This window comes from Canis lupus, chromosome 17 (assembly GCF_048164855.1).
Source record: "Canis lupus baileyi chromosome 17, mCanLup2.hap1, whole genome shotgun sequence".
Classification (NCBI taxonomy): domain Eukaryota; kingdom Metazoa; phylum Chordata; class Mammalia; order Carnivora; family Canidae; genus Canis; species Canis lupus.
Genome location: NC_132854.1, coordinates 51858799 through 51885822, shown reverse-complemented (window position 1 = coordinate 51885822; position 27024 = coordinate 51858799). Strand labels below are relative to the sequence as shown.

Sequence of the window (27024 nt, the reverse complement as noted above, 5' to 3'; positions counted from 1 at the left end):
ACGCTTTTGAATGTCCCTGATGTTCGGGTTCGTGTTAGTTGGTTGTAAATACAGAACTAAATGGAATCTTCTTTTCCTTCACTCCTGTGATTAGCGATTGACCTTGTGTAAATCTTCCATCTTCTCTGTACTCTGGATTTACAGCCATAAATTCTTGATGATACATATCATTCAGAAACGTCAGAGTTGCAAGAACTGTTAGGCAATTCCTGAAGAAGTGAGGCAAGTGGAAAAGTTTTATTTATATAGAAGTTTCATTTAAATGAAGAATGGGATTGCGTCGCTACCAAGAAACCATTTACTAAAGAATTCAGTCGGAATTTGGAAGGGAAGGAAAGACCCTCTGCTGGTCTCCGGAGAGGGCTTGACTCTTGAACCTTACATTTTGTGATGACTTGGTATCATATATGTACCAAACAGTGCTAAAATGGTTGTGATTTTCAACTGAGCACCCCAGGAATTGCAAATAGCTTTACTCTCTATATTTGAGGGTGTGCTGAGGGGACTTGTTTGGTGACAGTATTTCTCAAACTCCTCTATGATTCTGTACCAGGTCAGAGTAGGGCAGTATTTGAGTTACAAAAGTCAGTGCTACAGGAACGCGGAGGTGCGACATCAGTTCTACTTCAGGAAAGAGGACTGGCAAAGAGAGGTAGAGGGAGAGGGTGTGCCCTGAACCTGGGAGAACTGGTTGGATTTCTCCTGGTGGGGAATGTCTGTCTATCTTGAAGCTGAGGGGAGTGGAGGATGCATGAATAGGTGGAGGGGCTGGGTTGGAGAGGTGGGATCAGCAAGTATGAAGCTGGCAAATCGTCTGAACACAGTGCCCGGAGGGAGAGGCCTGAGAGATCAAGCTAGGATGGTAGAAGAGAATTTCACCTTAATAAATTTTGACTAGGTAAACAGGCTCTTTGGTCAGAGGAATGGCATTTATGTTACTAGAGTTGTGGTGACTTACTATTTAAAAAATTTTTAAGCAATATAGAGACTTGTGCCCATGGTTTATGTTTACCAGTTGAATATTAATTTTTAATTGATAGAATGAGAAAAGCGATCAGTTAGCGAGAATTCAATTCAAAAGAATGAAATGTAGGTCTAAATCTTGAGAATTACCTGCAACTATGTTCTTACTAGTTTGCTTTATTGAAAATGACCTTAATATTCTAAGACTGAACTGCTAGTTACTGTCAGTAAGGCATACACCTTAAATTGGTAAAGGCTAGGGGATAAGTTTGTTAGGCTTCATTCGTATGCTTGTGCCTGGTTACCAAAAAGGCCATTGGTAGTCAGGTTTTAGATGTCCTCTCTTGGGCCACAGAATAAAGTAATACTGCGTGGTACATAACTTACCCAAGTAGTCTCTTTAATATTTGTTACTGTTAGGTGCAATCGGAAGATATTGACCTTTAAATAAATGTTTTTACAGATGAACACCTCTATTTAAAGAAATATAAGAGTTTAAAAAAACGATGGCTTTTAAAATCCAGTGACTTTACCATGGTGGAATATTATCTGGCCTCTGCTTATCTCTCCCAATTCACCTCCTACCTGCCTCTTCATTATATATTAGCCACACTGGCTTCCTTTTTGTTCCTTGAATATGCCAAACTTGTTCTTTTCTCAGTTTTATTTTTTGGTGTTCCCAGTGCCTGGAATATTCCTCCTCCAGCTCTTCATATTTCAGGTCAACATTACCTCCTCAGTGAGGTCTTTCTTGATCACCTTTTTCTTTTAGTTACTTTATTCTTTTGTTTTCTCTTTTTTCTTAGTATCTGAAATTAACTCATTTGTTTCTGTTCATTTCTTATCCTTTTCCGTTAGAGTATAAGCTCCATGAGGGTAAGGATACTATATAGTGAGATCATTTTTGCTCTTTAAGATTCAAACAATAGTGAAGAAGTTGGAACCTTCATGCAGTGCTGGTAGTCCTATAGAATGATGTGCAGTCTCTTTAGAAAATGGGCTGGCACTTCCCTCAAAATAGTTAAATATAGAGTTACCATATGACCCAGCCTTTCCATTCATAGATACATACCGAGAGAAATTAAAACATGTCTGCACAAAAGCTTGTACACGTTTATAGCCTTTTCACTTTCATGAGCAGAAGGTGAGAATACAAATGTCTATCAGCTGAATGGATGGATGAGTGAGATGTATTTATACAATCAAATATTATTTGTCAACAGAAGGGAATGAATTACTGATACATATCACAGTATGGATCAGTCTCAAGACTGCTATGTTAAATGGAAGAAGCCAGCTCAAAAGACCACATTTTATACAATTCCATTTATATGAACTGTCCATAATAGGAAAATCTATAAAAGAAAGAGGATAGATTATGGTTGCCTAGGATTGGGAGCTAAGGGGGCAGTGGTTGGTAACAGGGGCATGGCTCAGAGTGACTGCTAATGGAGCTATAAGGTTTCTTTTTAAAGTGATTGAAATGTCCTAAAATAATCTAATAATTATAATGGTTGCATAACTCAGTAAACCGGATGTTGAATTCTACTTTTTGAATGGGTGAACTATGGGATAACATATAAATTATATCAAGAAAACTTTTAAAAATGTTGAAGTAATAAAAAGCGTATATAATATTTGTCTTTGCATTTTTTTTTGAAAGATTTTGAGAGAGAAAGCAAGAGATAGAGCATGAGCAGAGGGGAAGGGGCAGAGGGAGAAAGGGAGAGAGAGAAGCAGACTCCTTGATGAGCAGGGAGCCTCATGCGGGGCATGATGCCAGGACCCTAGGATTATGACCTGAGCTGAAGGCAGGTGCTTAACCGACTGACCCACCCAGGTGCCCCTTTTCTTTACCTTTTATATTTATCATTTGGACAGTAAGTGTTTAAAAATATTGGTGGGATAATTTAACACTGCAATTCTATCTCCTAGATGGTCCAGGAATGTAGCAAGTGTTCAGTAAATAGCTGATGGAGGAGGTTAACCTATACAGATAATTATGATACAATGTATAGTGAGATAAATGCTCAGAGAGGACTAAGCCAAGATTATATGGCTTTGAAGGTCTCCAAAATACCACATCTGGATTCCTGTGAAGTGAATGGGGAAAGGCGTCCTGTAGGAGGCAACATTTGAGATGGGATTTAAAGTCTGGTTAGGCTTTTGCTGGTGGAGATGATGTGGTGGAAAGTGAGGCCTTAGGAAGGAAGCAGACAGGAGCAGAGGCACATTATTAACAGTTGCTAGCACGTTTTGGCTGAACTGAGGGTACACGTAGGATAGGAATTGGAAATAGGCTGCAAAAATAGATTAGGGCCTGCAGCAGACAATGTCAGTGCTGGCAGATCTCTCATGTCTTTATCATCCCCCCTCCAACCACTAGTATGCTTCCAGTGATGCTTTTCTACTCGAAGAGAGCTGTAAGTGCTTGGGGGGTTTGTCCCCTTACTCCTGACAACTCTCAACTTTAGGACTGTCCAGTGAAGAGAATAACTTTGAAGCAGGGACTTTGACTTGTTCCCTTCTGTATCATCAGTACCTGGAGCAGCGCTCAGCATTCAGCATTCAAAACCTATTTGAATGAATGGATGAAAACCAGGAAGTTGGAGGTTTATTCAAAGTGAAATTTATTTTTACAGATCTCCTTAACTCTTCCAGAGCATTGAAGATAGGACATTTTGGAAGGTTCTGAATGTGAAGGTCTTTGAATTTTGAGATAAGGAATTTACTTAGTGGGAGAAGGGATTTTTGGTAAAGTGTTTTTTTTTTTTTTTTCTTTAAGATTTTATTTATTTATTCATGAGAGACACACACAGAGAGAGGCAGAGACATAGGAAGAGGGAGAAACAGACTCCTTGCAGGGAGCCCAATGTGGGACTGGAATCCCAGGACCCTGGGATCACGACCTGAGCTGAAGGCAGACGCTCAACCACTGAACCACCCAGGTGCCCCAAAATAAATGTTTTGATGAAATTAATTTGGTGGTAGTGTGCAGGATGAACTGAAGGATGGAATGATTGTGTCTATAGTGTCCACTCTCATCTTCCCATTTCTATTCCTGTTCCCACTCTCCCATTGGGTTCAGCCTTAAGCAGGGTGGGGTTTCTCCCAAAGTACAGAAGTAATCTAATAGCTCTCCTTGTCCCTATTCTCTCCTTAAATAGGGTAGTTGCAGCAGAATACAAAGGGTCAGTTAAAAAAGGAAGAAATTGAAGATGTCAGGAAGTAAATACTCCTAAAAAGAAAGCATAATGTTTTTTTTGTTTTTCTTTTTGGAGAGGACAGGCAGCTTTTGCTCCTAGGGTTGGTCAGACAGTAAACTGCTATTGCTCACCTGTATGTGTATGTGTGTGTGGCTTCTTGAATACTAAAATTGTACATTAAATCCAGAGACAAATTTAAGGCTGTGAGACTGCCACCCTGTGGACAGTATAACTCAGACTTGATATCATCAAGAATTCTAATAAAACTTCATTCATTTGAAATTCACTATTTTAGAACTGATTATGATTCTATATCGGTATATGTGGGTTATGTTAATTAAATGAAAAGTTGAAATTAGTTTTCTGAACTTTTTCTGTGGCTTTTAAATAAAGGGAATTTAGAGTACAATCACTTTAAAGAATTGTGAAGAAACTTCATTCTTTTTAGATACTTCTTTGCTCCAGAAATTTCCTGTCAAAGAGTGTGTTTTTTAAAACATTGTGGCATGTTGTAAAAGTCTTTTTTTCCTTTTATTGTACTAATTTTTTCATTCTATGTTATAATACGTAATGGTACTGTTTTCGGAAGTTGTAGTTCTTGAGAAATATGTGAAAACTTCCCACCCTCCCCCTTTGCTTTGACTAAGCGAAAGTGACCTTCCCTTCGCATTTTTTGTAGCGTTGGATTTTATTGTGAGACCTTCTCCAGGCTTTGATAAATTAATTGTATTTATGTAAACAATTTGGAGTTTATTCTATGTTACTTATTTAGAAGGGTAGTCTGCTCACAAATTAAACTGGTAAACTTGCTTGAATCATAATGAAATTGTGATTGTGAAAGACTTATTTGCTCCCTGCAACTCAGGAAATGGTTCCATTTAGAACTGGACAAAATAAAACTTTCCCAGCAGAAGAGCTGTTTACAGCCTAATGTTGTAAATAGCTTGTATTCCCTGAGGTGTCAGGAGGGGTGGAGTAGCCAGCCATTTAGCACTTGAAATTTGTGTTAACAGTAAAGCAGAAGTGGGCTGAAGCAGCATTCTGAGGTCAGCAATTGTGCATTCTTTCTGAATGTGATATCCAGGCTGAGGAAGAGAATGGATGAAGTATCAGCTGGGCCCCTCGTCCCTTACGTTATCTGATACTTCACCTTAGGGACCTTACGTTTTGGTAATGAAATGATTTTCAAATAGAATGTTAATAATTTTAAATAATTAGTACTTCTCTGAGTTTTTGTCAGTGTGGCATGACACATATGATGATACACTTTAAATGGTTTCATTTTATTTAACCTTTTCAAAGTGAATAAATGGGACTGGCTGTGACTTTCATAAATTTATTTTGCAACATTTTATCTTAGTTTCTACAATTGATGTATACTCTAATTTCCATGAAGTAGACTATGAATCATGAAAATGCAAATGTTTATCTAGGTTTATGAGGTATGTTGCTGTATAAAAAAACAGTATTATTTAGATGTTGTTCAAGGTAAGGATAGTGTCAAAATACTTCATGGTTCATTTGTTTCTTTCCTTAGTATTGGGATAGAGCCAGTTAAGTTAAAGATGCATTTATGTTTTTTTATCATTAGTAATTTCATTATCCTATCATTTTTAAAACTGTAAATGACATTGAACTTACATAAAGATTTTTAGTTTGATATTTAGCCTACACCTTGTTATTGCATAGTATGTGCCTTTTCATGCTGGAATGTTGACTATTTTAGGATTAATAGTGGTTAGCGTTTCCTTTTATTTTTCATACCTGGGTTTATTTTCACTAATGTAAATATAAAACATTTTGTTCTCTGAAAAGTAATTCCAGTATAGATGACTTGAATTTTGGTAAAAGAATAACAGCTGTTTCATAATTTTCGTGCATGGGCCTATGTGTGCAAATTTAAAATTTTATTTTATTTTTATTTTTAAAAAATATTTATTTATTCATGAGAAACACAGTGAGAGAGAGAGGCAGAGACACAGGCAGAGGGAGAAGCAGGCTCCATGCAGGGAGCCTGACGTGGGACCTGATCCCGGGACCCCAGGATCACGCCCTGGGCTGAAGGCAGGCGCTAAACCACTGAGCCACCCAGGCATCCCTAAAATTTTATTTTTGAATGCAGACTATTTGGTATTAAATAACTGTGATTTAAAAGTGTTTGTTTTTGTTTTTGTTTTTGCTTTATTTTAGATCTCTGGGAGGTACTTAGCTAGTGACTTCTGCGTCCGGACAGTCCTTCTAGACAGTCTTAAATCTTCATTTGTAGTTTATTCTTTTAATTTAGGCTTTCTTTTGGATTTAAAATCTCAAGACCAGGATACATTTCTGGTTGAGGATGTGTTGATATATTGGTTTGTGTGTAGCTTTTTATGTGTTTCCAGACTTAAACATTTTATTCAAACTTTCAAGGTTGTAATGGGATTTGTTTTACCCTAGCTTTCCTGACATCTGTAGTTATCACTGATACTCCCTTATGCCAAGGGACACAAATGACCCTATTAACTGGAAAGGTTAGGGCCGTCACTCAGTCACCCACTGAGTAGGGCCAGGCACTGACCCAACTGTAAGAGCTGAAGTAGTAAGGAAGCGTATGAGAAGAGATTGATTGCAGACAGAGCAGAGTTCTAATACTCTGGGAAGGTACACAGGTAGGGGTAAGAGTGAGGGGAAGTATTGTGATGGAAGGCAGAACATAGGCTTAAGGAATTCCAACCAGGTAGTTGGCATCAGGGAATTTAGATGTGAGTAGGAATGCTATTTATTTGTTTTCCCTTGTCTTTTTTTTTTTTTTTTTGCCACTGCACATGAACCACAATTTTATTATTCCCTAAAATCCTGCTTTCAAAGACTGTCTCTTTTCCATTTTTTAAAAATTTTTATTTATTTATGATAGTCACACAGAGAGAGAGAGAGAGGCAGAGACACAGGCAGAGGAAGAAGCAGGCTCCATGCACCGGGAGCCTGACCTGGGATTCGATCCCGGATCTCCAGGATCGCGCCCTGGGCCAAAGGCAGGCGCTAAACCGCTGCGCCTCCCAGGGATCCCTCTTTTCCATTTTTAATACCTTCTAGAATGTTCTTGGGTTAGTTTATGGTATGTGTTTTAAGGGAGCTTTTTTTTTATCACAGCTTTGTAGGAGAAAGAAAGCACATAAAGTTTATATAAAAGCAGAACCTCACACTCATTAGAATGGCTGCTATAAAACAAGACAGGAAATAACAAGTGTTGGAGAGAATGTGGAGAAATTGGAACCCTTGTGTACTATTCATGGGAATGTAAAAACATCGCAGCCACTATGGAAAGCATTAGGGTGGTTCCTCAAAAAATTTGAAATAGAATTACTATATGATCTTGCAATCCCATTTCTGGCTATATACCCCAAAGAAATAAGAGTCTCAGAGACTCTGTATATCCATGTTCACAGCAAAATTATTCACAGTAGCCAAGAGGTGGAAATAACCCAAGTGTTCTGGAGTGGATTAATGGATAAACAATGTGTATACATGTAGTGGAATACTTTTTAGTCTTAAAAGGGAAGGATATTTTGCCATTTGCTACAATATGGATAAACTTGGAGGACATCATGCTGAGTGAAATAAACTAATCACAATCACAAAAAGACAAATACTGCATGATTCCACTTGTGGTACCAAGTGTAGACAAAAATCATAGACAGAAATCAGTGATGATGACTGCTGGGGGTTGGGGGGAGGGGGAAATGGGATTTGTTTAGTGGGTATTGAGTTTCAGTTTTGCAAGATGAAAAGAGTCCTGGAAATTGCATAACAGTATGAATATACTTATTGCCACTAAACCATACACTTAAAAATGGTTAAGATGGTAAACTTTATATTTTACTGTAGTTTTTTTAAAAGCAAATTTGAATTTATATTTGGAAATGCAAATGGTAAGATTATAAGAACTTCTATTGCTAATTGAAGATTGAAGTTACTAATTTGGTGGATACTCAGGTGTTAGGTGGTAGGGATAGAACTATGAGAAATCAGACAAGATCCTCATGAAGCTTACAGTTTAGGAAACATATTGATGGAACAAGTTAAAAAGTGTGCTTGCATGTTACACGCCTACTAGGGAGATCCCTAGCAGAGTAGTAGGTGAAAAGGCTACACTGAAAAGATTTCTCCAAGAAGATGACATTTAAGTAGAGACCTGAAGGATGAGTAAGCAGTGGCTGGGAGGAAGAGGGGAGCAGAAAAGGAGGGAAGGCTTCAGGGAGTAACATTTTGCAAAAGCCTCAAAGCAGATAAAGAAAGTATATATCCATTGGGAGATGAAAGAAGGCCCTGAGGGCTGTGGTGTGTGGAAAGTGCAGGGGGATGACCAGGGCATGTATCAGATCTTATAAGGCAATGTAGGCCTCCCTAAGTATTTGAATATTATCTTAAGCAGAGATGGCAGACTGATGTTTTTTTTTTTTTTTTTAAGACCATTTATTTACTTATTCATGAGAGACACACAGCGCAGAGACAAAGGTAGAGGGAGAAGCAGGCTCCCCGAGGGAGAGGACCCTGGAATCACAGCCTGAGCCAAAGGCAGACCACTGAGCCACCCAAGTGCCCCAACATTGATGGGTTTTAAAGGAGGGAGTAGGAAGATGGAGTGCAGAAGAGAAAAATCCTGTATCTTTTCATATGATGTGGCTTTTAAATATGAATTACCTACTTAATCTGGTGCTTGAATGCCAGAGGGAAAAATGGTTCACTTACATATTTATTCAGGTTGTATATTGGTTGCTAGTGTGACTTGTTGATGAAGTAAAGTGTACTTCAACAGTGAATTTAGAGGGATTGTCAAGGGCAATTGAGCAGAGGTGATTTTCACCTTTACTCTCTGACTTGGCAATTGAAGCCCTAAAAATGAATGGATTTGCCCAAGAAGAGTCTGGAGAGAGACCAGGCCTTTCAGTAGAATCTGTAGAACCTCTTGTGTTCTGTGGTGAGGTAGTGGAGGTGGGGCAGAGAAGATCAAGGAAAAAGTAGCCCAGAATTGTGGGAAAACCTGGAGAGAGCATTTATTAGGTCTAACGAAACAAGTTCCAAAGCATTAATTGGGTTTAGCCCTGTGCGGTCATTGACTTAACAGATTTAGTGGTTTAATAGAGGTAGGATTAGATTAGATTAGAATGAGTCAAAGGATGAGTGGGAAATGAAGAAATGGAATATAGAAAAATCTTTCAGGAAGTTTGACTGTGAAGAGAGTAAGAAAGAATGGTAGATGGATTTAGGGTTGTCAAATGGTTGAAGTTTTTGTTGTTGCTTTTTAAAGATTTTATTTATTCATGAGAGACAGAGAGAGGCAGAGACATAGGCAGAGGGAGAAGCAGGCTCCTTTCGGGGACCCTGGGGTCATGACCTGAGCCGAAGGCAGATGCACAACCACTGAGCCACCCAGGTGCCCCAAATGATTGGAGTTTTTAAGGAAAAGTTTGATTTAAAGAATATCTTTTTTGAGGTTTATAAAATGTTGAAAAACATATTACGTGCCTTGCTTATTTCCTATATATAGTCTACTGAATGCAAATATGACCTTTCCACGGACTTAACTTAGATATGGTATTCTGGGACTGCATATACACAGGTATATACATATACACAGGTATATACTGGGACTGCATATACACAGGTATATGCATGTACACAGGTATATACACTGCATATACAACAGGTCAGGCCTGTTGAGGTATGGAGGTCTCTTTGTCACTGCACTAACTTCTGGAGAATCCTGAGTCCCACTTAATAAATTTGAACTTTGGGAGTAGGACTCGAATATACGTTTGCACTGTGCACATGTTTTCAGAAGATTCTCATGCATCTGTTCTGTGGACTGGCCTTGGAGAACTCTTGCCCCAAGAATGCTCTACTTTGAAATTTTTTGAATGCTTTTTAATCACTCTAGCCTGACTTCAATGATAGCAAGCACTTAGGAATGAAGGATTTTGAAAATGTTGTCTTCTAGTATGATTTGGGTAATGCTAAAAGTTTTTAGTTTTTTTAGGATGAAACTAACTTGATCCTTCTTCCTTACTGTAAACGTGATACATGTTCAGTGTAAGCACTTCTGTTTCTTCCCTCCTTGCACTCTAAGAAGTGTCGTGCTTACTCCTACTGGATTGCCTTTGTTTGCTCCTATAACTTCCTTTACTATTAGTATTCCTCCCCAGCCTCTGCTGCACATGACTGGCTCCTTGTCATTTCAAGTCTTAAAGCAGCTGTCACATTTTCAGGGAGGCTGTCTCTATTTCAAGTAGGTTTTCTTGGTCACTCTTTATGTCACTTTGTTGATTTCTTCATATGTCGGCAGGGACTGTGCCTGAGTTTGTTCACATGAATCTATTAGTAAACTGTATCCTGAGTCTACAGAACAGTGCCAGGCACATAGAACCTACTTAAATACCAAATAACAAACAATAAAGATCATAAAAATCTTTTTTTTTAAAGATTTTATTTATTTATTAGAGCATGAGCAGGAGGGAGGGGCAGAGGGTGAGGGAGAAGCAAGCTCCCTGCTGAGCAAAGAGCCCAACCCTGGTCTTAGTCCCAGAACCCTGGGATCATGACCTGAGCCAAAGGCAGCTGCTTAACTAACTGAGCCACCCAGGTGCCCCAAGATCAAAAAAATCCTAACAGTACAAATAGTGTTAACTTTTAGTTGACTATTTCAGATATTGAAATGTGAACCATGCATACATAAATATTGATTGTATGGTGACATGTACTGTTTGTAACTTGCATATTTCACTCACATGTATTCTGGGGACTTTTTCATATCTGCATCATTTTATACAGATAATCCTCTTTTAACAGCTGAATAATATGGTATGTTCAATATGATGATATAATCTCTATAACATCTGACTTACATGACAGTTTGTTCCTAGTTTTTTATAATTTTGAACAATAGTGCTTTATCTCTATCTACATCTTTGTGTATTTTTAAATTTTGTTTGAATGGTTAGGAATGAAACTGCTGGATGAGAGGATCTATACATTAAAGCTTTTTGATTGTGAAATTGCCTGCTGGAATGATATACTTTTACTCTCATGGAAAGTGTATGAGACCATTTATATCCTCTGCACCCTTTTTACTCAATTTATTCTTTGCTATTTTAATAGGTGAAAACAGTATTGTTTTCCTGCTCTAAGGTTCAAGGAGTATTTTTGAACATTTTCTATTGTATTTGGCCACATTTCTTTTGTGAAGTGCATATTCATGTCCAGTGCCCAATTTTTCTCTGTTAGATTCAATAATAGTAGTTTTTTTTCTCTCTCTCACATTTTACTACATATGTTTTTAAACATAAAACAAAGTTGAAATTTTGCTCATGTATCTATCTGCCACCTAGATTTTACCATTAACATTTTATGATACTTGCTTTATCACACATCCTTTTATCTAAAGTAAACTGTACGCATTAGTACATTTCCATCTAAATACTTGAATTGTGGCAGCTCCACATCACAGAGTCTTACGCACAGGCAAAATGTTACCTAACAGTTTTAGTTGTGATTTTGTAAGTGGAGCGTGAACTTTATTTTTTGTAAAGTACTTACTGAGTTTCAATGTATGTATTTGCTGTTGAAGCCAAACCCAAGACTACCTTTTGTTTTGTTTTGTTTTTATAGAACTTTTAGTCACATTTCCCTCATGTTTTTCCTTTTCCTTGGCTTTGGTCATAGTGGTTTTAAATTTCTGTGTAGTCAGATGTCATTCTTTCCTTATCTTTTTACTGCTATTTGTGTCAGACATAGGAAGACATTTCTTACCAAATAGTATACAGACGTTTATATTTTCTTGTGCTTTCCTTTTTCTTTTTGTATTTGAATATTTAATTGGAATAATGTGATACAGGGATTTTTTTTTTCAAGATTAGGGGTAGTTTGAGATCATTAGCAAATACAGTCTAATGAACAGTCTTCCCTTCAGTATGTCTTTTTCTGCAACAAAATAGAGTTTAATGTTTTTGTTGATGCCATTTTTTAATAAAGATTTTATTTTTAAATAATCTCTATACCCAACATGGGGCTCAAAATCACAGCCCCAAGATCAAGAGTCATATGCTCCACTGACTAAACCATCAAGGTGTCCTTGATGCCATTTTTAATAATCTGTGTTTGTATACAGTATCTGATGTTTTTAAGAGTATCAGATGTCTTTTTTTTTTTTTTTTCTTTTAATTGGGCTCCATGCTGGACTTAGAACTCATGACCCTGAGATCAAGACCTGGGCTGAGATCAAGAGTCAAATGCCAAACTGACTGAGCCACCCAGGAGCCCCCAGAGTATCAGATGTCTTTTTTTAAAATATCCTATTCCATTTAATCTGTCTATTCCTACATTTAGATATTTGAGATAATTAATTGCTCTGTAAGACATCCTTTTTCACTTTTTTTTTTTAAGGTTTTGTATATATATTGTTTCTTTCAGCTGAACTTTAGCAGAGTCTTGAAGAATGAGGAGAAAGGGTAGTGGGGAAAGAGTAGCAAGAGTCAAGGCAGAGAGAGGTTGGTAAGTTTTGGGGATTTAATTCGCTAACTTGTAATCAGCTGAATTCTTAATCTGTAAAGCAGATGATACATGTTTATTTTAGTATCCTTAAATTTGGGAAATGTCTATTAAGGTGGTTCAAACTATTTCTAAAGTTCAAAATATTTGAGGTTTTTAAAAGTTTGGGATGTTACCGAAAATGGCATAGGATTCTATAGTGAGAATGGTTTTTAATCCTGGCTTTAAATGAGCAAGTCATGATTTTTGAGCAACTATATATCCCTTATATTATTATTTTATATGATTGAGTGATTGTTCAGATCAGAGGCGACTCAGCTGGAGCAAGATACATAATCTTGGGTGGATTCATTCGCATGGCTGGGGGCCTCTCTATGTAGCTCTCATGTTATTGGTGTCAGAAGGCATTCCCAGCAGCATGAGAGGATAAGCCCCTGTGTCTTTATACTTTTTAGGACTGTGCTTGTGTTTTGTTGTTATTCCATTGGCTAAAGCAGATCACTTGGCCAATCCCATATTTAAGGGATGGAGAAGTAGACTCTGCCTCTTGATGGGAGGAGAGGCAGAGTCATATTTCAAACTGAGAAGTCTGGACAACTTAGTAGCTAGCTATTACTACAGTGGTTTACCACAGGAAGTAAAGGAGCTAGCTACCTGGATATCTTAACAAAAAAGCCTCCCTGGCAGTGAGAACAGGCTGTGCACAGACCTAGAGGGGAAGAATGCTTGATATATTCCTAGGATAGCAAGGAGAGGTCAGTGGGACTAGAAAAGAGGGAGCAAGCAGGAAGTAGTAAGAAATAAAATCATAGAGGTTGGGGCTAGGGTAGGATCTTGTCCTTGTAAGCTATTATGAAGACTTATTTTTTTGTGTGGAAAGAAGAGCTACAGGAAGATTTTAAAACAGGAGAGTGATATAATCTGACTTGTGTTTTTAAGTAAGAGTATTTCTGGCTGCTGTTTTGAGACTAGATTTTAGAGAAAGAAGAACACAAGTAGGAAGGCTCCTTGGACAACTTCAGTGATGCAGATAAGACCTGACAGAGGCTTGCAGCATGATAGTAACAATGAAGTGGAGTGATTCTAGAGTTCTATGTGTGTTTTGAAGATTGAGCCAACAGGATTTTTTGACAGATTGGAAATGACTATAGGACACAAAGAAGAGGCAATAGCCAAGGTTTTTGGTGTGTGCAGCTAGAAGTATTCACTGTCCACCAAGACAACTGGAGAAAACTGGGTAGAGTAGGTTTTGGAGAGAAGATCAGGAATTCAGGTTTGGATATATTAAGTTTGAGAAGACTATTAGACGTTTGAATGGAGGTGTCAAGTTGGATAGAAGAGTCTGAAGTTCAGGAGCAACATCTGGAGATAGGAATTCGGGAACATTGGGGTACTGAGGTGAGACACTTGAGTGATTAAGTGTCTGACTCTTGGTCTCGGCTCAGTTCTTGGTCTCAGGGTTGTGAGTTCAGGCTTCGTATTGTCCAAGCTTGGTGTGAAACATACCTAAAGAAAAAAAAGAAAAAAAAAGAAAAAATCTGGAGAACATTAAAATATTAGGAGCATTTGTCTAAGAAGTGTTTCCTTAAATGACTGTAAATTTAAAATACTTTCAAGTTTTAAAGTTTCATTTGTACCCTTGATAAGGTTTCAAGTAGGGCAGAAGAGCAGAAGAGTATTAGCTATAGCTAAAATGTATCCTTTGTGATGATTGTAAAGTATGAGTTTAAAGAAGTCCTTAATTGTTCCATCTGTACCTTATTATGAAACATGAAAGCCTGTAGGTTAAATACCTTATTTGAATATTCCTTTTTACTGAAACACTTACCAGTTTGTTTCTAATTAGGGCAGTTTATTGACAGAAGGCTATATAAGTAAAAGCCCAAAAGGGGCAGAAGACCAAAAGTGGAGGGAAGGGGCCACATTCGGATAATCAGTCCTTCCCTTTTGAGAGTTTTTCTTTTTTGTTCACTCCTTTTGTCTCCAAGTCTGTCTCTTTCCCTTTAATCTTGGTCATTGTCTATTAACATAATGAGATGTTCAGGTGTAAGCTGGAAGACTAACCCAGAAACTGTTCTCTCTTAAATGTAAAGCTTCTTGCTCCGGCCTTAATCCCTAGACAGGGCTGCCAGACTGAGCCTTAACCAACCGACCTAATAGGTACTGGACTATTCAGGAAAGTGAAGAAGGGACCGTGCTTTTTGTGTAATTTAGACATATACAGAAATGCCCTGAGAATGGTTTGGCTTGTGTGGAAGAGAAAAAAACAGATTTATCATTGAGCCAATATTTAGTTGAACTTCCAAATGTTTTCTTTCAGCAAATATTTATTACAGAACTATTATGGGTCAGGAATGCTATCAGGCTAAGATAAATGACCAGTGAGACATGTAAACAAATGATTGAAAAATAGCAACAACACTGTGTTCTTCACCAGATATTTTGGCAGAATAGGCAGGAGGAGTTATGGAGGAAATCAATTCACCTTTAGGTCCCCAAAACCTACCAGGGTGCTTTGCACATTTTGACAAAGCATAAGTGTAATGAGAATGCATAAACAATGTGATTCATGCATCTCTTACTTTACAAAATACAGAGGGAGGTACAAAGGAGAAAGTGACCAGTTCTTCCTTGTAATGATGGAGAGAGGGACTTTGCAGGAGATTCACTGGGTAGGGAAGGCCAGCAAATGTGGAGTTAGAAAGCATGATATGCTCTAAATAAGTTTAGCAAAGCTGGATTGTGGGGTGTATGTTGGGAGGTGGAAAGGCCACAAGAGAGGCTACTAAAGGGTAGACCAAAGTCAAGATGAAAAAGTATCTTGTATTAGGGGGCACCTAGGTGGCTCAGTTGATTAAGCATCCAACTCTTGATCTCACCTTCAGGTCAGGTCTTGATCTCAGGGTTGTGAGCTCAAGCCCTAAAGTAATCAAAATATGCAGGATGGCATTTGTTAGGTTTTGGAAGAGAAAAGAAACAACATATTTTTTGCTTTGTGAAATTATTGCAAACCTTATTTTTATCTTAAAGATTTTATTTACTTATTTATGAGAGAGTGTGCATGCAAGTGGACAGGGAGAAGGAGTAGAGGAAAAGAGAATCTTAAATCTCTGATGGTTTCATGTCTTTTTTGACTTTGACACTTTCAGAGTACTGGTCAGGTATTTTGTAGAATGTCCCCCAATTTGATTTTGTCTTATATTTTCTCATGATTGTGGACTGAAGTAATGACTTTTTGAGCTTGGGGGTTTAAAAAAATTGTTTCATTTTCATTTTTATTTAAAAAAATTTTAAGAATTATTTATTTGAGAGAGAGGGAGAGAGAATGGGGGGGGGGGTGCTTGTGAGGAGACTGAGCAGGGAATCTGACATGGAATTCAATCCCAGAAACTTGAGATCATGACCTAAGCCAAAACCAAGAGTCAGATACTTAACCAACTGAGCTACCCAGGTACCCCTCATTTTCATTTTTTTTTTTTCTCATTTTCATTTTTAAAATTATAAAATAAACTTGCCTTTTTTGCAGCACATAGTTCTATGGATTCTAACAAATATATAAATTTGTGTAGCCACCACCATAATCAAGATACAGAATAATTACATCACCCCTCCAAACTCCCTCATGTTCTTTAGTTATAGATCACACCCTGGCCCCTAATCCGTACCCCTGTAACCCCTGATCAGTTCTCCATTGTTATAGGTTGGTGTCTTGGAGAATGTCATATAATTGGAATCATAGAATATATATAATCTTTGACACTGGCTTCTTTGACTCATCATAATGCTTTTGAGAGTCATCTAAGTTGTATTTATCGATAATTCATTCCATTTAATTGCTGAGTCTGAAGGTACTACTAGAATGTTTATCTCTTTCCCTCCCCCTCTTTTTGATATGTATTTGAGGAAATATGTGTTCCTCCTAGCACTATAATAATCAGTTTAGGGACAGCCTGGGTGGCTCAGTGGTTTAGCGCCGCCTTTGGCCCAGGGTGTGATCCTGGAGTCCCAGGATCGAGTCCCACATCGGGCTCCCTGCGTGGAGCCTGCTTCTCCCTCTAAAAAATAAGCAGTTTAAGTGAATTTTTTGTGAAACGGGGATTATCATTTCTCCCTTTATAGAAATGAAAACTTAGGCATAAGAGTTTAGTAGCCCTGGGTCACACAACTAGTTAATAGTGGAGCTGAGACCCAAACCTGGGTCACCTAACTCTAAAGCCCATGCTTTTGGAGTACATGGGGAGTTCCTAAGGTCAGTTTTTTCATTACTCTGTTTTGACCAGCAATTTAAGAAGAATTGAAGTTCTTGTTTCTTTAACATATCCTAAAGTTCCTTCTTTTTTCATTTATATTTAGTTCTTTTTATTAAAGAGCAAAAATAATAGAATGCAATTTTTCTTTCATGTTGCTGGGTTACTCTTTAGGGCTAAGCATTCTGTGACTCAGTTCTAAAGCACAAGTCAAGCCAAGTAAATCATCAGTCCACAAGCAATTATGAATTAACATTGAGTGCAACTGTTTATGAGAATTAAAGCCATAATATTAAGTTTTTTCTTAATCTCCTTATAAACAGTATCTTTAATTTGTATTTTAGATAAATAATAAATATTGTATAAAATAGACATAGTCTAAATAGTCTAAATCAGGCTGGTTTAAAATATGAGGTTTGCCTTCTATCATAGTCTTAAATTTTACTAATGACCAAAGTTTTTTCTTTCTTTCTTTTTTCTTTCTTTTCTTTTTTTTTTTTAAGAGCTTGGTGGTTTAGGGTATTTGAGATGAGTTTTTGAACTTGTGCTAAAACCCTATTTACTTAAATGTCCTCCTGTCATAGGCTAAAAAAGTTACCAGAATATTAGTATAGGGTTTCTTGTGTTTTTAAAAATAGTTTATTAGTGAACTGAAATTAGTATAATTGGATTTTGGGGAAACTTCTACAATTTCCAGTTATTCTGCATATCTGGTGATTTTATGTGTTACTTTCAATAAGCTAAAATTTTGATGAGGAGACTTCTTTCTTAAATATAGCCTTAGTGTGATTTTTGTTCTCTGTTCCTCAAACACTATTCAGAGAACTTGGGGAGGCTACAAAATCATAAAACATCAGAACTGAAATGAATCTTCAACATGATAAGATTTTTAGGTTCTTCCAGTATTTGATAAAAAAGGAAATGGAGTCCTCAGCAGATGTGTGAAGTAGTATGTCCACAGTCACCATTGGTCAAACCAGGTGCATGGTGTAGCTCCTGCCCTCAAACGGGTCGCCAGTTTATCAGTGTGGAGATGGACTTGTAGAAAATTAACTGCAATATAAGGTGGAATGTTCTTGGCAGTAGAAAAGGCACTGCTTTTCTTAAACAAGTCCCTCCCCCCTATATCTTTTCTTGACTCCTTCAGTACAGTTACTTTGTTTAGTTTCTCACCTTTCAGATGTTTTTGTCTTTTTTAACTTTACCATAAACATGAAAACTCTTCTTTCAAAACTCACAGTGATGTTCATGTTGCTAAATTCATCTGCCGTTGCTTTTTTGTTTTTTTGTTTTCCCTCAGACCTCATTTTATTTGATCTGCCCTCAGCATTTGGCACAATTGCTCAATCCCTTCTTTTGGAAACACTTTTACTCAAATTCCAGGGTAATACCATATTTGTCTTGTTTTCCTGTGACATTTTTGAGTACTCATTCTCAGCCTTCTCTGCTAGCTTTACCTCATCTCCCCCCACCTCTAAATATTGAATGGTCCCAGGGGTCTGTCATTGTTAGTTTTCTACCTGTAGCTTTAATATCATATACACATTAATATTATATATATGTTAATGACTCTAATTTATATATCCAGCCCATACCCCTGCCCTGGGTTTTAGGACTGTATCTGCAACTCCAGGACAATATATCCAATTTGACATCTCCACTCAGAATGCTAATGAACATCTCAAATTAACTGAGTTCCTAGGGCTCTTTTGTGGCTTAGTTGGTTCAGTGTCTCACTCTTGATTTCTGCTGAGGTCATGATCTCAGGCTTGTGGGATGGATCTCAGAGTTGGGTTCCCTGCTCAGTGGAGCTCACTTGAGATTCTCCCTCTGTTCCTCTCCCTCCGTTTCTTCCTGCTAGCATACACACACACACACACACACACACATTCTTTCTCTCAAATAAATAGATCTTTTTTTTTTTTTAATATTTTACTTATTGGACACAGAGCACAAGCAGTAGTGGCAGAGGCAAAGGGAAAAACAGGCTCTCTGCTCAGCCTGACATGGGGCTCGATCCCAGAACTCCAGGATCAAGACCTGAGCCAAAGGCAGATGCTTCACCGACTGAGCCACTCAGGCACCCCTAAATAAATAAACCTTAAAGGAAACAAAACAAAATCTGAACTCCTGATATTTCCACACCCCAGACTATCATCATCTTTACAGTCTCAGTTTGGGCAACCATAGTCTTGCACTTACCAAAAAATGGAGTTTTGAAGCCTTTCTTCCTCTACCAACTACTTTCTGTTCATTCAGAAATCTTGTTGGATAGTCCTCAAAAACACATCCATAATTTGATCACATCTTCCTTCTATGCTGCCGCCTTTGTCTGAGTCATTATCGTCTTCTTTGGGTTATTGCATTAACTTCTCCTCCTTCCGTCCTTGCCCCATTGCAGTCTTTTTTCGACACAGCAGTCAAAGCTTGTGACTCATATGATGAAAACTCTAAACAGTGAGGCTCCCTGGTAGCTTCTAGTATTCTTCTTCCTTACTCTTCTCCTTTCCCTACTTGATCCACATTGCCCTCCTTGCTTTCCTTGAACATTTCAGGCAAACTCCCTGTTAGAGTCTCTGTACAAACTTTCTCTGTCTAAAATGTTCTTCCTTAATATAGGTCTCCATGACTAGAGGTCTTCACTCAAAAGTGACACGGCAAAAGTAAATCCTCCCTAGTTAGTCTGTCCAAAATGTCATATGTTTTGTCTTTGCTGTCTTGTGTTTTCCTTCTCTGTCCTTATCATTAGTATACTGTATATTTATATCTTTTATTTATAATTATCATGCACTGTATTTAGTTCATGTTTATCATTTTCCCTTGCTAGAATATAAGCACCACATCGGTAGGGATCATTTATCAACAGTGTATCTCCTGTATAGCAAGGAACTAGAACAGTGCCTGACACATAGTAGGTGTTCAGTAAATATTTGTTAAATGAATGGATACCTAGAAGTACCTCAGGTCAGTCATTACCTTGACATTGGGAAGTCCCTTCTCTCTGTAGATCTCCTTTCCCTATTTTTAGAATGAGTTTGGATTGGATCCATAGGTTTAGGCTTTCTTAAAACAACCAAGACTTAAACATATGTTGTATTGCAGTTCCTTGAAAATTTTTATGAGAATTCGGCTGATTAACAGGAAAGTTTGAAAACCATGGTAGGTAGTCCAGATTTTTATTTTGTTTCTAGGGAAACAAAGTTTGTTTCTTTTTCAGACACAAGTGATAATTACATGAGTTCAGGTAGTTCTTTTACTAAGAGAGATTTCTCTGATAGAGTGAAAGGTGAATTGGAAGTAGGTAGACAGAGGTAGGGAAAGGGACAGTTAAGATGTTGTCATGATACTATTTTTCTACAGCGTGATGTAGTAGCAAAGGAGGACTTCAAGTTTCACTCTAAACTCAATATAAAAAATAGAAGGTTTCCTCTCCACAATATTTAGAGATTAAGATAACAAGTGTCCTCTTGAGCAGCTGCTGTGTGAAGACCACCACTAACTACTTTTTTTTTTTTTAAGATTTTATTTATTTATTTGAAAAAGACAGGGAATGAGCTGTGGAACAAGGGAGACGGAGAAGCAGACTTCCCACTGAACAGGGAGCCTGATGTGGAGCTCCATCCCAGGATCCCAAAATCATGACCTGAGCCAAAGGCACCTGCTTAACCGACTGAGCCACCCAGACACCCCACCAACTCCATTAGATTCTAGGCTACAGAGCAGCAGAGCAGTGGTTCTCCTATGCCTGGGTGCTACCCATATTATTGAATCTGTTCCTGGAGTAGGCATGAAAGCTCCTTTAGGTAATTCAGAGGTAGCTACATCTCTCACAATCCACTGAAGTAAAAGATACATTGTCTTTAATACTGATTTAAAATTTAACTGTAGATATAATATCATGTCTATATGAGATTTGAGATTGCAGTCAACATATTACCTGGGAGCATCATAAAGAATATAATTGTACAATCAATTCTTGGTTATTTTTGACAATCAAGGAAAGTCTAACACCCAAAATCATACCTACAATTGAACCTTGTAACACAGGTAGGTACATGAATTCTGCAATATCAAATCACAGGCCAGATCACATCTTTAAATAATATTTCAGAGTATGGTAAAATCCTGATATGCTATAATTTTCCTTCAATAAACTGTTTTAGAAAAGTTAATTGTTTGTGTCTCTCAGTTTCTGCTGTGTTCTGGGCCCTGTCTAAATGAAAAGAATACATTAGTAAGCAAAACTATCCAAAGCCCTGGCCCCTTTTAACTTTGGTATGCCTCTTAAAACACATCGACACTTGTCCAGGAAATATTACTTATAGATAGGTCCTAGTAATCTGTGCAGAAAGGAAGGAAGGAAGGAGGGAAGGCCTTGGTTTAACCAAATTCTAGTGATAGGTAATAGAGAATTCACTATTGTCTGACAATTAAGCTCGCACTTGGAAATGCATGTTTTTCAGAACCTGGGATGATACTTTGAGAGGTGTTAACATCAATAAAATTGTTTGCAACTAAAATATTTATAACACTGAATCTCAGTCTTTTAAATTGTATTTTTATGTTTAAGTAGTAGATAATAGTGATTTTGGTCATTTATCATTTTAATGGTTTGATCTTTGCTTCTTCCATCTCCTGTAATAATAGCATGTTGGCTCCTGAATGATGGGACAGATTCAAAGCAATGCTTTTTTTTTTAAGCCCAGCTTTCCTAGATACAAGCATTAGACTGTTCTATGTTCTTAGGCACTAGAAGTTTTCAAATTTGAGTTAAAAGAGAAGCAGTCACAATAAAAGGGAAGAAGAGAGTCCTCGCTTACTCAGTAAATTCTTTTCATAAGTTCTGTTTTAAAGAAAGAAATAAACAGTGTTTTAGCTTTAGTTGGCATTCATTTCACTCAATTGACCTAAAGGATTAGGTCAGCTCAAATATAAATGCTGAAAATTCCTCCAGGCAGCCATGAGTACTTCATATTAAGGTATATCCTGACTTGGTATATTCCTGATTTTACAAATAAATGTATTTACAATATGTATAGGTACATTATATACATCAACAAGCTGAAGATGCCACATTTTATTTATGTAACAGTTTAGAGATTGACTTAACTTTCTCATCCTGAACCATCTGTTACTGTTTCTGTGCTTCTACTGTGAAGCATAATAATAGTTAATATATATAAAGTGCTAACTTAGTGCCCAGTATAATATTAGTAACTGTATTACACATGAACTAGATTTCTTTTTAAAGTCAGGTCTTTATTGAGATAAGTGTTTATATACAGTACAGTTTGTCCTATTTTGATGTATAGTTGTAGGTTTTTTGACAACATATATAGGTTATAGAACCAATAGCACAATCACTATTCAGAATATGCCCATCACCCCAAACAGGGACGTCCATCACCCCAAACAGTTTCCTTGTTCCGCTTTGTATTCAGTTTCCTCCCCTCATCCCTAAGCCCTGGGAACCACTGATAGGAATTCTTTTTATTTTGCCTTTTCCCAGAGTGTTCCAGTACAGATTTTGAGTCTGACTCCTTTCACTCCCTAATGCGGAGTGGTAGCTATATTTCAGAAGTTCATACCTTTGTATTGTTAATAGCATTCCGTTGTATGGATATACCACAATGTGTTTAACCATTCTCCAGTTTATGGACATTGGGGTATCCTGTATTTGGTGATTCTGACTAAAACTGCCATAAATACTTGGGTAGAACTTTTTTTGTAGACCTATATTTTCATTTCTCTTGGGCATATATCTAGGATTCAGACTGTCAGATCGTCTAAGTATATGTTTAGTTTTACAAAAAAAAAAAAAATGTTTTCCAAATAGGCTGTACCAGTTTGCATTCTCACCAGCAGTGTATGAGATTTATAGTTGCTCTATATCCTCTCCAACACGTGGTATTGTCAGGTTTGTTTGTTTTTGTTATCCTAGTGGTATTGTGACTTTAATTTGCATTTTTCTGTTGAGTAAGGATGTTGAGATTTTTTTCTGTGCGTATTTGCCATCTGTATCTCTTTTTGGTGAAGTGTCTATTCAGATCGTTTGACTTTTAAAAACTAGTTTGTTTTCTTATTTTTGAGTTATGAAAGTTCTTTATTAAGCATAGTAGTACATACACTGGTTTTAATGCTCATAATACTCTTTTGAGGAGGGTGGGTACTATTAGCCTAAATCACAGATAAAAAAGTTAGGCTGCAGGATTGTTAAATATAGCCCAGGAACACACAGCTAACAGGTTGTAGAGCTGGGATTTACACCCAAGCAGATTGGCTCTAGAACCTCTGCTGAACTGCTTGCCAACCTTTTTTTTTTTTTTTTTTTTAATGGAAATTGATTTCTTGGGGCTGTGACTATAACTAGGATCCAATTTCTGTGGGTAGTAAAACAATGCTTATAGGGACACCCCTGAGCAAAGGGGAACTTTCTTGTAATAGCAACTCTGGAATCATCTCCCTAGGAACAGCTAAGATATTTGTTGCTGTTGAAAGAGGGTGACTATTTTCAATTTATGTCTCTTACTTCACTTCTACATACTGGTGGTCAAAAGTACTTCTCTTAAGTTATTTTCCAAATATCTGCCATTATCAGGTAATTGAGGTACTTTATTTATGGATTTTCTCAATAGCAGAAGCTTCTCCTTTTATGTATCCATACTTCCTAAAAGATTTGACATACTTATTCACTTTGTATTTCAAAGACCTTTATCATAGTAATGCTGACTTCAAGGCATTTACTGTTTGACAATATATGTAGGGAGCATGTAGAACTTTTTGACCTTATAAGATGGCTCCAGGTCCCAGGACTTTTAAAGTTATATTTATTTGGAGTTTTACAGGTTGTTTTTTTTTTTTTTTTTAGTCTTCTCTTATCTACTCATTTGTTCATTCTGACATCATCCTTTCACTATTCCCTCTTTCATTCACTCTTATAACTTCTATTTCTAATTAGCTAAAAGATAATTAAATTATTGGGCTTACATGAATATGGTCTAAAATAAATGTCAGCACTGGGAAACGACTTGGGAATTTTCCAGTGAACATCTCCTATGACTGCTCAGAGGACCTTCTTGTTTGGGATCCAAGCAGTCATTCTAAATAAATGAGCTCTAAAGTAAGCTAACTGAATATGACGTTTGACAGTAGAAAAAGTGATGTGTTTTTCTTTTTAGCATAATTTTTTATTAATAATTTGTTAAACCATGGGGATTATCTTAGTGAAAAGGTAAATCAAACAGTGTTCAGCAGAATGGAATAAATAGGCACTTAATGGGCAGAAAGTCGGTTCACAATCATTACGTTTTGTAGCCGTTTGTAAAGTTCCCCGTCTGAGTCAGTGACAGCTTGTCCTCTCAGCTGTGCCTCTAGTAAGGCAGAGTAATTACTTCCAAGTAATTAATTAAAGGGAGAAAACCTTGCCAAATCCTATTTACTTTTTGTAAAATATTAAGATGAAGGCTAGCTAGTGAGTAGCATTTTATCATGTAAAGCACTTTTGAAAGCGCTTAATGCTTTCAAGCCATTTTGACCAATTTAAGCCCTTACTTAGAATAAATTAATTAATATTCACCCAGGGGACAGGGCTTAAGTAGTTGTACTAACATTTCAGCTGCTTGGGCACCTTGTCGGGTGTATGAGGACTTGGAGAGCAAAACTTCACTGTCCATGTCTTTCGTTGGCAGCCTTAGGATCACCATGTATGGTGCAGCAGGGTGCCTGGCCCATGGTAGGCTTTTATTTGTGGATAATTTTGTTTGAAAGTTAAAACTGTGGCTGTCACTTCTAAGTAGTAGAATCATGAACCATGATTGCATTGGTAATTTGTTTAAAATAGAGCTTTATCAAGCTTGCAGTTTAAAATCATTTTGCTGTATTATACTTTGGTTCCTTACTAACTCTGGATTTGTTTAAATTTTACAAATCAGATTAATTCATACTTATTTTTCCACTGAACTTTGAATTAGAAAATTAGGAAGTAGATTTTATATTTAGTGAACTTGTAAATCTCATCTGATACTGTAGTTTGCTAGCTTTTCTAGATTACATTTTCCAGCAATATACCCCTTTCATTGTAAGGGTTAATGAGTAGCCTGGTTAGACTCACCAGTCCATTGTTAAATTAAAAGCCAGAAAATTTGCTGTCTCTCTTCCATTCCCTCCCACACTGTTTTTCTTTTCATAGTTTTACTTACTTGATATATTAAGATAATTTTTAAAGTTGAGATTTAATTTTTTTAAAACAACATACGGTGTTAATTTTGTTTCCTTGTAGATCCTGATTTCTATTTTTCTGTTGTTAATTTTAAATTATGGTAATTAGCATGAGCTGAATAATGGTTTAATCAAGGTAGATCTTGCTCCTTGGCTCTATGCCCCTCCTTTTTCTATACCTCTCCTCTTTTTTTTTTACCTGTAGATTTGCATGTTTGACCCAGCAGGATAATTGGGTCCACAGCAACATGGGCGTGCCTCCCTTAGAAACACTTAGTTTCATGTATGACTCATAGGCTGAAGCACAGACACCACTTCCCCAATCTACAGGAGCCATTTTAACAGCATAAAACTTGCCGGATTGCTTTTTATTTTCAAGCCCAAAGGACAAAAAGAGAACGAGAATATTTGAAGGTAACTTGTTAGGATTTTGTGTGTTTGCTTCTGGCTGTTTCCTGAGCTGATAAACGGAGGGTGGTTCTTACCTGTCGCAGAACATGGCTGAATGTGTTCTTTAACTCTGAAAAAATGTGTGTAGTCAGTCACATGCCTGATTGCGCTTAGCTGCTAGGGGGGAAACAAAGCATTCAAATTCTGGAAAGTTTTAGATCTTCCTGGAAAAGCATTTTTTAATGTTTTGTATGATTTTTTTTCTTTCTTTCTTTCCCTGTGTGACTTGAGAATAAAGGAGATTTTTCTTTCTTTCTTTTTCATACCACAAAACAAACTTCGGTCAAATTTTCGTTTTAAAAAAATCGAATTGTACTTGTGGGGATAGCCAGAAAGCTACAGTTAAGCAAACCGTACTATTCGTGTGTGATACGGGCATTAAGAAAAAAATTTCAGAGACACAAGTTTTGTTTTGGCATTTTGGCTAAAGGGACGTTTGGGGATAACTCACTCATAGGTGTTACTCATTGACTGTTCTGTCCTTTTCTTTTTTCTTAAGTTAATGAAATTATACTAAACATTCATTTTTGAAAACGAGATAGAAGTTTAAGGAAAATGGGCAATCATTTAGGTAACAAGTTAAAGGGGTTATTAAAGCACAAGAAAGACTAGAACAGTTCATCTACTATTAGAAAAATAATAATAAAGTTGTATAATTCACACTGGAAACTTACTGTGAAGAGCAACCTTAGATGCATGACTAGCTTCTGAAAGAACATGAAGTATTTCAATTTGTGTATAAAGAAAAAGTAAAAGAGTACTGGCCTTCCTCCTGTATCACTGTTCTTAAAATTTGCTTGTTTTAAAGGAAAAAAAAAAGTAGTACCTTTTGTGTAAAAGAAAATATTGCGGAGTCTCTTCCTGGAATATTTATCATTGTTGAAATGATGAAGTTCTGGCCAGCGTATATTCTGATGTGCCTTGAAATTCTAGGTCCTCTGAGAAGCTGGGTGCAGTAGTACTTTACTTCTGAAAGCTATTTATGAAATTAAAATTTGAATGCAAGTAAAATTTGAACATGCAGTGATTATGAATAAAATTTTTGGAAACCAAAAAGTCATGTATTATTGACTATATAATATTTTGCTGTTTTTTAAGGGAATTTGCTGTTGCTAATTTTCTAAGTGTTTTTTTAGGGAAGGATATAGAGGCAGTTATTACTTCTGACTCTGGGAAAGGATTATTCTATGAACAGGTCTCACTTCTATGGTTTTGCAGGAAAGGCATAGCAGACATTTTACTAGTTCAGCTCTGAGCTGCCTGCTCTCATCTTTGTCTCTGCATCTTGCTGGTTTAGTCAGCCTTTGAGTAAGTAGAGGCTGTGTTTACTTCTCCTCTGGCCTGTGTGAAAAATCTAATTGAAACCTTTTTTCTTTTTTTCTCTTTAAGTTTTCAATAGCTGGTGACCCATAAGAGAA

General features: G+C 37.0%; 1 protein-coding gene across 4 annotated transcripts in view; it reads left to right on the top strand.

The window, feature by feature from the left end:
- Positions 1-27024, top strand: part of ELF1 (E74 like ETS transcription factor 1) — a 106293-nt gene that overhangs the window by 1835 nt on the left and 77434 nt on the right. For 3 of the 4 annotated variants that reach the window (XM_072782898.1, XM_072782896.1, XM_072782893.1), the window contains exon 1: positions 25414-25570. The exons of the other annotated variant lie outside the window; for it this stretch is intronic. The gene's annotated coding sequence lies outside the window, so the exon portion shown is untranslated. Of the gene's footprint in view, positions 1-25413; positions 25571-27024 lie in introns of those variants that run through there. 4 annotated transcript variants of the gene reach the window in all.